Below are 13,735 nucleotides of genomic sequence, written 5' to 3' on the forward strand. Positions count from 1 at the left end.
CATCATCATTGCAAACAAAAGATTTTAACCTATCTTCCGCCAAAGATTGACAATATAGTCTTAACTTTTGTGTATGTTAAAAGTCCATTCGTTCTTAAACTAATAACCGAATATCGATCATGAGCGACTTTACGTTTGACAAAATATGGGACAACATAGTTCACAGAAGTAAACACAATATCCCATAAACGATTGCAATATAACAAATCATAAAGATTAAATACTGCAAAACATCCTCCAAAATAGTTTTAGAATTTAAACCAAAAACCTAAAACACAAGAAGATGAAAATAATAGCTATGTGTAGTCACAATCATCGTTATTCACATCACTAGTTATTCTTCCAACTAAGCCAAAAAGAAGACATACTATGCAACAAGAAGTTTTTCCAAGCCTCTTCAGAGAATTCCTTCTCATTATTGAAAAAACTGTTGATGAACGGATCATTCAAATCTTCCAACTCTTTTGGAATAACGATCAACCTATAAAGTTCTCTTTTCAGTTTACGTACAATGTTTGTTGTTAAATACATCATTCGTTCACAATGAACAAGCTCCTCTAAAGACGAAGCGATTTGAGATTTTAAATCGTTTCTTTTGTTGATGTATTATTTTACCAGATTCCTGAAACTAACAATACTTTGATAAAATGATACGAACCAATTTGAGGAGAGACCTTTATTAAAAATTTCAGCCTTCACTTTCTTCACCTTTGTGGAGAAAATTCATGTACACCATCGTACGTTATTCGCCTCAACTGCACTGCTGCTTGCGCTGCCTCTAGTTACATGAGCCATGCCACGGGATTCCTTTGAGAACTTATCACAACGTTTACGAACGATTAAAAACCTGGAAAAACAAAAACTTTTGTAGTTTTAGAGATTTATATAGATACAAACAAAACCTTTTAACCAAAAATATACTACTTGAGCCAAAAAGACGCAAATCCCCACTTCCCCAAAATAAAGATGCGGATGCGAACCTCTAGGATTAGATGGAAACGATGGACCCAAAAACTCCCCTTGTTTATTACTTAGAACATTGTGGTTAATCTAGTTTGGGTGTAGTTATTGGATTTCCTGTAATTACATTTTGGATCTTGAAACAACTTGGAGTGTTAAATCCTGTTAACGAGTCTGTAAAATCTTGGAGAATTAGATCTAGCAACTTTGGAGACGATGAAGATGAGCAATAAAGATTATGAACACTCTCTAAAAAAATAAAACTCATATAAATAAAAGGAAGAGGAAAGGGAGTGCAATGTAATTCTATAACTAGAACACCAATCTCTGATGTGGATTTTCAAGCAAGAATTACCGGAAGAATACATAAACGAGACCACGGTGGAAAGAAAATAACGACGATAGAAAAAGAATCTCCTTTGAAAGAGCGGGGAAAAGTGGAGATAACATTTTCTGCAGATGATAAAGATAAAAGTAAAAGAAATGCTTTTATACAATCAAATCCGTGGGATGGGTAATCTATTTATCCAACCAAATGGTCCTCTGCTGAACTTTGAAAACCAGAAATCAATCAAGCAACTCTAACATCCTGCTCATCATCCATGGCTTTACTTTCAACTCTAAAATACATCCAAACGCTCCGCCTAATCACTTCAAACGCCGCTACTCCGAACACCACAAGCGGGTACTTTGACCAGGAAAACAATCTATAAGTCCAAGCGAATCTCCCAAGTAGATCAAAAAGGAACAGTAGTGTGTAGAATACCTGTATAGATGAAATACACACACATGGCAATGATTATAATAGTACACATCATATAACACTTCTGTGGAGTTTTAGTAACCAGGATGTGTAGGGCGAAGTGCAGACTCTCCAATCCTGGCATCAATAAGTTATAATCATCATCATCATAAGTTATAACTACTTTAGTAATACTAACTATGATAACGATAATCTAATCGGATTGCACAATTCTCTACCTGACGTGAAGTTGCCAATCTCGCCATAGGTTCCATATGAAAGAGTAGAGGGAACTGATGATCGAAACAACAATCCACGTGCAGAACCAGAAACCATGGTGAGTAGGTGGCACGTAAAGCACCGAGCAAATAATCATCAGGATGGACAAAAAATACTTCACTCCTGAAATAAACATGATCGTTTCAAAGTGATTAGTTATCGAAACTTACTAGTATAATTTTTAACATACCGTTAAAAATTAAAGGCAATTGTTACCATTCAAGATCGCGTATATCCTCAGTGTCCCATCCTTATAGTAAACCTCTCCTGCACACTGGAAGAAGCGAAGCAGGTAAGGCAGAATCATAAGATAGGTGTAATATGAACCCATGAAGACATTTTTGTGGAATTTTCTTATTCTCAATACGCTGGGTTATGTTTTGATCAAACTTTTGTCTACAATACATTATATTTCAGCATGCACAGGTTAAGTCTTTTCTTTTAAACAAGCCTGGTGGTTCTCCGGCAGCATAATGATGACCCCACTTGCCATGAATAAGCATTATGGGTCCTAGTCCTAGGCAAAGCTTTGGTTCATATGCCAGGCCTGGCTACCATTGATCTTTCATGTCAGGTGTACAACAAAAAGTAGACAAGCTTCCATTTAAGAAAGGGAAATAACAATTTCCGTGACCTTCACACTAGTGGAGAAATTGCTTGAAATGAGGTAAGAAGAAAATACCTTTTCCAGACATGTTATGTCCGCCGTGCATGCCACTTTTAGATCATCACCAGAACAAACAGATGGTGGAGGGCCGAATTCTTCCTAGACTATCCTTATATGTAATACTAAACAATCCTTAGTCCTAAGGATAAGGGGTACACATATTAAACTTTATGCGGGACCCATATTTCATTTTGAATGTCAGGTTAGCTCTCTAGACTTCTAGTGTCACAAACATCCATGTCCGAAATCATAGAAAAAGGCAGAGCCAAGTATGGGATAAAAGATGGCGTCCCTTTCTCACGACAAATTAGCAGGGGTGTTTTATGTGCAGCCATGGATGGGTTATTTTCCTTTTTCCCGTCCCATGGCTTTCGCATTGTCCTTACAAAACACTTAGTCTCATACAACCAACCAGTAGTCCCATTTCAAGGTGTTTTAGTTCGTCGTCCGGAACGTGCCCCAAAAATAAATGCCAAAAATTTAATTTTGAATCAATAGTAGACTGGACTGGTCAACGCAGTTAGTATAAGTTATTCATAATGTCCGATTCTACTCTTTGAGTAGTGGTTTTACAGTCAAATAATAATTGTCCTGGTATATTTCAGAACGAATAAACCGTTAATAATCAAAAAGATTAAATTAAAGATAAACTTTAAGGTCCGGGTGGTTTCGTCCCAACCGTTGCTAGGTGTAGCCATTTTTCTTTTCTTTTTAATGGTTAACAAATTATTTTGTGAATTGAGTTAGGTCTCGGTACAATGGTGTGGGTGCTAGACTATTGTGGAGGATGCTGAAATACATATAAGGCAGCTGACAAGTAATCTGGCACCACATCAGCAGCCTTGATGTTATATGTGGCTGTTGTTGTTTGGTCGATGGGTATATTATAAAATAGAGTTATCAATTAATTATCCTGTTTTCAGTTAATTATTAATTATTTATTTTTGTGAATTTTAATTGGTTTGTTTTAAGTAGTATAAAATAACTGGAAGGAAATTAGATCATCAAACCGATATAATAGGGGCATATGGTGCAAGGCTGGTGGACTGCAACACCCCTCCATGAAACACACTAAAAGTAAGACACAGGCCCAATGGATCCGCCAGGGGTGGGGGCTTGCCCCTAATACACTCTCCTCTTGAAACGTGACCTTCACATGATTCATCCAAGCACGAACGAGACACCAACATCCCAACATCAACACCTAGATCCGGAACAATGAATTTTGAACATGAAAAACATAAATTCAAAAAAATAGAATCAACTAATTATGTTTTAGCATCGACATTTATCAATTATTGTATTGTAATATTACCAGATCTAAAAACAACCAGTGATGTAATCAGATCTAAAACAAGTTAAAAATCAAAAAAATGAATCCGAAAACAATCAACAAGTTCGAGTATATACCATTAACGCATAACCATTGTAGGACAAGAAGACATGAAATAATGTGAGCCTCCAATCCATTTTCAATACGTACCCTACATCACCATTTTCCACGAAAACAAAAAAGAAATCTGAGATTAAATTAATCAGAAATCTTGAATAAAAGACGAAAAAGCATGTCAAAGATGAAGAAAGAGCAGAGAAAAACCTGGACTCGCTTTTGCGTCACTCGCTGTCCCTTTCTTTTGCTGACAACAACAGTAATAAATGTGGTGGAAAGCGATGGCTCCTTTCTTTTCTATAAAAACAATTCTAAAATATTACAGATTAGTCCCTATACTGTTTCGAATTTAAGACTTTGTACCGTGAAAAGAGAGTGTAACTCATGCGGTATTTGCACAAAGACCCATTTACTTATGCATTAATTATTTATTCAGTCCTTTTTAAGTTATTAGTTTTTGAGAACAATACTTCTTCTCAGATTGGATAGATGCTGGGTTTCCTTAGGGTTTCAGTGGATTTTCGCCAGTTATTTGCTTTGGTTTTAATGTAAAAGGAAGTTAATCAGATCCATCTCTCGCTTGAATGGTACAAATCTTGATTGGATATAAATGAATCAGTTTTTTTCTTTATCGATTTTCAGGTTTATCTAAGTAAGTAATTACGAATCTATCTCAAATCCTCTGCAGGAATTTCTCAAGGAAACAGCGAGATGTAATACTAGGGTTTCGACTTCATGGCTGAAGGTAATCGTTGCATACTTGTAAACTTTAATTCCTTGGCTTTACAAGAGTTCTAGGGATAGTTGTAAGGTGAGTTTTGACGAATGCTAATTAATCAAATGCTGATTCGAAATAAGTAAATGCCAAGGTTGGAATTCGTATTAGAAAGCTATACCTTCTCTCCATCCAACTTGTATGTTTTGGTTTAATAGTATATGTCTAATCTATATGGAAGCTTTACCAATTCCTAATTGCTTAGATTTAATTCACAACTAAAATGAACTGAAGAAAGACAACTACAAAGATTTTGATTTTCTAGTGTTTGGGTTTTTATCTGATTCTTTGGGAGGAATTTTATTTGTTCATTTTGATTGAGAGTTTTTTCTTTCGTTAGAATTTGATATTAAAATTGGTACTGCCCACTTTCAATTAAATAATTTCTAGGGGTCGGGTTCTGTAAATTTGTTAGTATAGCTACAGGGCATTTATTTCCTCAAGTAGAGACTTCAAATAAGTATCATGTGTATTGATGTTCTCTGATGGATGCACATGTTTCTGCTATGAAGTTAGGGGATTAAGTATAGCTATATGGCATTTCTTTAAAGCGTTCATCAAAACTCACAACTGGATTGGTCTTTCAAGGTTTCCTAATCTTTGATGCAGTTGGTGGAGCCTTGGAGGTACTGGTTCTGGATTGGGGTCACTTCTTTTGGGATGTCTCTCAGTTGACTATGGAAAGAAGCCAAAGCTTGGTTTCACCGTGTACCCATCACCCCTGGTCTACACCTCCGTTGTTGATCCATAGTTACAACAGCGTCCTTCCAACCCACTCTCTCATTGAGCACTCTGATTTTGCTGTGCTCCTCATACAATGAGGCTATCTATGATATCTGCATGTGTTCACCATCACTTACAGCCTCATTGAACTTTTTGATGGTGCCTTGAATGTTGACATGACTGAGTTCCATACTAATTTGGTCCCATATCCTAGAACCCACTTCATCCCTTCATCCTATGCTCCAATCACCTCTGCTGAGAAGGCCTACCATGAGCAGCTTTCAGTTGCTGAAATCGCTAACAGTGCTTTTGAACCTTCATATATGATGGCTAAGTGTGATCCATGCCGTAGAAAATACATGGCTTGTTGTCTGATGTACATTGGTGATGTTGTGCCCGAGGACGTTAATGAAGTTGTTGCCACCATAAAGACTAAGAGAACCATCCAGTTTGTTGATTGGTGGCCAGCTGCTTCCAAGTGTGGTATCAACTGCCATCCGCCTACTGTTGTACCATGAGGTGATCTTTACAAGGTCCAGAGAGCTGTCTGCATGCTCCAACTCCTCGCACAGCCTGTACGCATATGCCTTATCCTGGTTGCATAGCTGTTTTAAGAGGCCCGAGGGTACTACATGATTCTGAGTATCATCTTCTTTGATCAATTATTATGTGGAACTGCTTCTCTATCTAGAAGTTGCTCGATAAGAACAACTGTGTAGGCTGACGATTTCTGGAACACGTGGTTTCTAAACTTCAGTTTTATGGCATGTGTGTTTCTCCAGGGACCTTTCGAACATGACGATATCTGGTTTTGATTGGTGACTTGGAGTATCTCCTTAACGGTTTGTTTTCTTAATCAAAGCTTATGTTTCTTTAAACCTACTTTTCTGTTACTCCCTTTATCGTTCCTCTTAACACATTTGTTTTTCGTGATAAGCAAGAACCATTTAGCTGAAGAGATCCGTCAAAGTTTGGCAATCTTAGGAGTGTCCTAGAGATGTGAGAATCTTCCGCTTTTGAATTTTGGTCATTATCGTTTACTTGTTATTTCATGATTACAAATTTACATACTATTTGTTCAATTCTAGAGACCTTTCACATAATCGGCTCACTGGTCTAATCCCTCAAGAAGTTGGCCAGCTTCAGAGTTTGTATACACTGTGAGTTCTCTCCTTGCCTCCCTCCCTCCCTCCCTCCCTTCACGGTGTGACTCAACTTTTTGTGTGCAAAAAAATTCAGGAACGTGGAATACAATAATTAGATGGTGTGTTGTTAATATTTGTCAGAGTCTTAGTGTGTTGTAAGTTTACTCTCCCTACAAATTCATTGTTGTTTGCACAATATAGGACGACCAAGCCCTTTTGAGATACTAATAGAAACTTAAGTCTTTTCTCTGTAATATAGCACTGTATCTTACAATTATCTCTTTGGGGATATCCCAACTGGTAATAAATAACTCTCAAGGTTTCATGTTGATAGGTAGTATAACAAGATTCATTTGTTATATCATGTAGTCATTAACTAGAAAACAGGCTTCTTATCTTTATTAAATTGACCATAAATTCGTGTTTCAAACAGGCTTCTTTTTGTGGTTATTGGCTTGGTTCTCCAATGCCAGACATCTCATCCACCAGAATGACGCAAGTTCAACTAGAAAACCAAAGATTTGTAGCTCAGCACATTTTCAGTTTGCAGCTCGAATCTCCAAAGACGCCATCTTAGGTTTGCATTGGTAGCTCTTGTGTCTCCTGCTCCAGTCCCGATCTTAGTAGCAGCATTTCAACCACAATCTAACACTTTTGCAGTGTTTTTGTCCAAGTGTTTCAGCTTTTTAATTTGGTGAATTGTGGCATTTTAAATTGTTGCTTCTGGTTTCAAAATGAGGTTAAATTTATTTTGTTCAGTTTTTGTTGAATAAGGAAGAACTGAATTTCGTTCAATGTGATGTTACCTTTACAAGGATCAGTAGAACATATTTTGAGATGAATTCAATGAAATTCTTTTTATTTTTGAGCTTCTCAGTAAATACTTGCTATTAAATTTCTGTAGCACAATTGGTGGGGAAGTGCACAGCTTTGTCGGGGAAACAGAATGACATTTATTAATTCTAGTGAAATTGCAGGGCGTTTGCAACATTTTTAGCATGCCAGATGTGGCAAAAATCGCAACAATTTTTTTTTTTGAAGCAGAAAAATCGCACGATGTCTCTTAAATGACCAGTTTTTTTTTTCTGGAAACACTGAAGGTAGTCTGGTAGTGAGACCCCACCGTCATGTTTAGGTAGAGACCCCAATCTCAAAATATTTGTAGAATTTTTACATCAAAGATAATAGTTTATCCGGTGACAATTCACCGGAGTAAGCAGAAGTCAAAAAAACAAAACAAAAAAAAGCAGAAGTCAAGTTAGTCAACCGGAGTAAGCAGAATTCAACCGGAATACTCGTATAGTAAATAATAATTAGGAAGAAAGAGACGGAGTAAATGGTAATTTCGTCGCCTCTCGGTCTCTTCTTTCTCTTTCAAGACGTCATGATTTCTAATGATTGGATGGGCTTTAAATAAGGACCTAAAATTCTGTGTAGATATCATCCCAAAACCATTATTTAATAAGCGAGTTTTATTTTATTGGAGCACCGTAGACTAGTTTTGGCGGCTCAATTTTCACTCCCACCTTTCATACTATATTTATTTTGTACTCCTTTTATCAAATTTATTTTTTAAGTATATTATATTTGTTTTACAGTCCCTTGCTCTAGTTTATTTTCAAAAATTATATGCTGCAATCCCACGTCACTAAGTTATAGGCTCTACCGCTCTAAAGGCTGGGCTCAAGTCCTACCGGAGCCCAGCTAGTCGAACTGGCCCCACTGTCAGTTTCGACCCGTTAACCCACTAAACTACCACAAACACATCTAGGAATTATTATTTAATCCAGTTTTTCATGATCTGGTGAATGGCTAGTCCATCCGTGAAACCAATTTACTCGCTAGTCCAAATGTTTTCGGACCAAATTATTTACTCGTTGGTCCGAAAACTTTGTGGACACTATAAAGTGTGTTTTCTAAATGCTTAAGACATCCTTCTAGATCTAATTAGTATCAATACATAACATATCTAGTATCATATTACTTAACAGTATCAATACGTATGTTAACACATGTAGTATGTAGTAACACACGTAGTAATCCTGTCATTTTCACAGTCTTCGGAAGAAGCAGATTTTTCGGTTTCGGTTTTGTCGACAAAATCAAGAGATAAGGTTAGTATTTGTCCAAGTCAAATTTCCTACAAAGTCATGACTTGTTGACTTGGTCTTGATCACATTTCTAATATTAAGAAATTAAAAAGAAAAGAAAATATATTTGTTTTGATCATGATATCACATAATATTATTATTTTTCTGAAATAATAATACAATAAAAATAAGGTTAGTTTGGCATCCTAGCAACAAGATGGGCACCAACCCCTTTTTGAATAGCAATACCTAGCCTATGAAAAATAAAACTACCAAACCACTACTAGCATCGTTGCTAACTAAACAATTCTTCAAACGCTTGAATAAACATATAGTGTCCTCACCAAGTTCCCCTAGAGTGGAAAAAGCAAAAACGCTCAGACCATAACCATGTGCAACACATTTGTCCAAGTATTTAGTGCGTTTACGTGAAACAACACTAGAGATAGCTTTTCCAGGAACGAAAGAGCGAGTACCTTCACCTGTGAGGGGGAGACGCCTGTAACATCCATACACACATCTTGACCATTTTCCCAGTTAAAAACAAAGATATCAGCGGGCCTTAAGCTCTTCTCATCATCTGAAAGAAACCCAAGAGAAACTTCCTTACTTAAATAAAAAAATTGTTAGTTCGTGTAAATGTTGCGAAAGTAATGATAAAAGAAATTCCAAAAATAATTAGTTTATATCACTGACTGAAAAATAAACTGTGACAGGCTATACTGCGATAAGATCTTAATTTTGGTACAGTGATTCCGATAAATAATTCTAAAATCCAAAGTTTGTATTAATATCATATAATTAACACCATTAAGTTGGGGTATACAAATAAAACGTTTAGAAATTAATAGCAATAACAGATTTCTTATGAAAAACTTTATGATTATTAATTAAAAGCAATTTGTAAAAAAAAATACTAATAAATATGAAAATAATTTGTTTTAAATATACAGTTACAACACTTTCCCTTTTATCTTGGAAACAAATATTCTTAACATAGATATAGAAGGCAACAGTATTTAAAAACCTGGCGTTTTTAGGGGCCACTCAAAAGGATTTAGGGCCAACAATAAAACAAAAAAGGTCACCCAAAGGGAAAATGTAGCCAGCCCTTATCTCGCGTAATTCGTAATGGCGAAATTACCCTTATATATTCGGAGGATATGATAACATTGTAAACCTCCGAATGCAATCGGAAGCCAAAATATTTCCCATACTTCCGATTGTAGTCGGTGCAGTATTAGAATGATTTGTGTTTCATTTTTTCCATTTTTTTTCATTTTTGAGTTGTTAGAGTTATACAGAAGAAGGTGAAGGAAAAAAAGAGAAAACCCATTTTATCACTACAAAAATGGATGGATATGAAGAAGAAGGTGAGAATCATGACGAAGAACAAAATGTTGAGGGTTCACGACCGTTTAGAGAAGACGATTTGGGGTATATGTTGAATGATCCAAACTTTTGTGGAGAGGAAAACATAGACGACCCTTTCATGGAAGAAAATGGAGAATCGCATGATATTGAAGCTAACGATGCATGTAAAACACAGGTATTGTGTTAAGAAACTCAAATACTCGATTTGCATGCGTTTGTGTGCTTTTGTAAACAAGAAAAACCGATTATTGCATGCATTGAACTACCCAGATTCGGTAGATAATTTCTAGATTAAACTTACGAATATAACACACTGAGTACCAAATATGTATATTCGGTAGTTCCAAGATACTAGTTTACTGCCGAATATGAGAAAAACCCCAAACTGGTTTTCCAAAAATATCTACATTCGGTAGTTATGTAGAGTTATTTACCCCCGAATGGCCCCAAAAACGAATTCCTCAGAAAATTTCAAAACTCAGTATTCTTATCCTTTACAATCGGTAATAGTTTAACATTATTTGACTGCCGAATATAACAGTGGCCTCAAAATAAAATTTCCGAAAACTTGAAAATCGGATGTTTATCGATTAAAGTTATCTCCCGGTTATTTATATTCGGCTGGTTTACTATATATTTTAGCTTCCGATTATATCATAGGATTCCGAATATAAAGTATTCGGAAGTTTTACTTATTTAATAACCTCCGATTATATCATTTTTTTCACTCAGTAAACTGTGTACATTCATTTGCATAAATCGGGTGTTTTGGGTAACCGATAGGATTCCGAATATAAAGTATTTGGAAGTTTGACTTATTTAATAACCTCCGATTATTGTATAATAATTTGTTGATTTCATATGCAGGTCGTTGAAGAGTTTGTTGATGACTTTTATTTGAGGCCCGACACTTCCCTATACTATGCAAACGATTTGGTATACTCATAACTACTTTTTTTTTTTGCAAAATTTATATGTTAAATGGTTATGCTTATTAGATTTGTTTTGTTTTATGCACGTTTAGACATTTGGAAGTAAGAAGGAGGCAAAGGAATGGCTTATGAACAAGGAAAAAGATAACATGTGCGTGGTAGTTCAAAATAATCATGTTAGTGACACTCGATTTGAAATGATTTGTGAGCGAGGTGCGACGCGAAAGAGTCACGAGGGAAAGAATAGTAAGTACATACGGAAGACGAATAGGAAATACCGAAGCAATACCAAGAAGATAGGATGCCCATTTAAGATTGTCTTCTATAAGCCCGATGGTATTAAAGGTAAAGAGTATAAAATGTATAAAGTTGATAACGGTTGTCACAACCATGATGATCCTTTGGATTTAATTGGACATGTAATGGTTGCCAAGTTAAAACCACATCAAATGCAGACGGTGAGGTCTATGCGGATCCAAAAAGCGAGTGCGATCTTAAGTAAAATAAAGGCGGACGATCCCGAGAACTTGTCTTCTTTGTCTAGTTGATTCTCTAGCAAAGTATTTCAGAGTTAGTCCATACAGATTTCTAAGCGAAACATTGGGTGGTGTTGTTAGACCCCCCCCCCTTCAAAATTGGCAAAGGTAAAAGAGCGGGATCATAATGAAATTTTCGTAAGAGACATTTCATGACCAAAAGAAAGAAACACACATCAACTTATTTAGATGCAATCTCATAGCTGAAGTTAACAGCATTCATCAAGGAGTTTAAAGATACAAGATAACCCCTCTAAAATTCCACAGCCGCACACCCTTCAAGATATGACCATTAAGCACAAGTTCAAAAGAACTCTCCCCCATTTGATGTCATTCCCAAGGTAACAACAACGATCGACCTTAATTTCAAAGGAAACAAAGGAATTAATTGGACATCAAAACTATGAGAATGATTTTTATATGCAAAAATCTCAATCAAATTAGCCACAAGTAAAACCACGACTAATTAAATTGGAATACAAAATCAAACTAACCAGAAAAGGTGATCAATTTAATTGATTGGGCTCAACATAAGAGAACTTACGGAACCCCGACTAAGTTCATCATAGAACATGATTAACTTAACCGTTCATGTACTCGACACAAGATGAAACTCATGGAGTACAAACTAAATAACCAAACAAGTTGATTAATTTAGTTCATAATGCTCAACATATATCATATTGTGGAACGACCAACAAAGCCAATAAAAATAATTGACTTAGTTGTATTGTGCTCAACACAAGACATAATACGGAGCCTTCACGGTAAAACAAAAAGATGGATTATTGAAGATCAATACCATGGATACAACACAAGGATTTATTCTATCTTCAATCATTTTATGCATAACAACATTTAATAGACATAATCATTGCAAACAAAAGATTTTAACCTATCTTCCGCCAAAGATTGACAATATAGTCTTAACTTTTGTATATGTTAAAAGTCCATTCGTTCTTAAACTAATAACCGAATATCGATCATGAGCGACTTTACGTTTGACAAAATATGGGACAACATAGTTCACAGAAGTAAACACAATATCCCATAAACGATTGCAATATAACAAATCATAAAGATTAAATACTGCAAAACATCCTCCAAAATAGTTTTAGAATTTAAACCAAAAACCTAAAACACAAGAAGATGAAAATAATAGCTATGTGTAGTCACAATCATCGTTATTCACATCACTAGTTATTCTTCCAACTAAGCCAAAAAGAATACATACTATGCAACAAGAAGTTTTTCCAAGCCTCTTCAGAGAATTCCTTCTCATTATTGAAAAAACTGTTGATGAACGGATCATTCAAATCTTCCAACTCTTTTGGAATAACGATCAACCTATAAAGTTCTCTTTTCAGTTTACGTACAATGTTTGTTGTTAAAGACATCATTCGTTCACAATGAACAAGCTCCTCTAAAGACGAAGCGATTTGAGATTTTAAATCGTTTCTTTTGTTGATGTATTATTTTACTAGATTCCTGAAACTACTATTACTTTGATAAAATGATACGAACCAATTTGAGGAGAGACCTTTATTAAAAATTTCAGCCTTCACTTTCTTCACCTTTGTGGAGAAAATTCATGTACACCATCGTACGTTATTCGCCTCAACTGCACTGCTGCTTGCGCTGCCTCTAGTTACATGAGCCATGACACGGGATTCCTTTGAGAACTTATCACAACGTTTACGAACGATTAAAAACCTGTAAAAACAAAAACTTTTGTAGTTTTAGAGATTTATATAGATACAAACAAAACCTTTTAACCTAAAATATACTACTTGAGCCAAAAAGACGCAAATCCCCACTTCCCCAAAATAAAGATGCGGATGCGAACGTCTAGGATTAGATGGAAACGATGGACCCAAAAACTCCCCTTGTTTATTACTTAGAACATTGTGGTTAATCTAGTTTGGGTGTAGTTATTGGATTTCCTGTAATTACATTTTGGATCTTGAAACAACTTGGAGTGTTAAATCCTGTTAACGAGTCTGTAAAATCTTGGAGAATTAGATCTAGCAACTTTGGAGACGATGAAGATGAGCAATAAAGATTATGAACACTCTCTAAAAAAATAAAACTCATATAAATAAAAGGAAGAGGAAAGGGAGTG

General features: G+C 35.6%; 1 pseudogene; it reads left to right on the forward strand.

Annotated features, from left to right (window-relative positions):
* The first annotated feature begins 5,298 nt into the window (after positions 1 to 5,298).
* LOC113324969 lies at positions 5,299 to 7,553 on the forward strand (annotated as a pseudogene).
* The last annotated feature ends 6,182 nt before the right edge of the window (positions 7,554 to 13,735 follow it).

This window comes from Papaver somniferum, chromosome 11, assembly GCF_003573695.1.
Source record: "Papaver somniferum cultivar HN1 chromosome 11, ASM357369v1, whole genome shotgun sequence".
In the NCBI taxonomy this organism is placed as follows: Eukaryota; Viridiplantae; Streptophyta; class Magnoliopsida; order Ranunculales; family Papaveraceae; genus Papaver; species Papaver somniferum.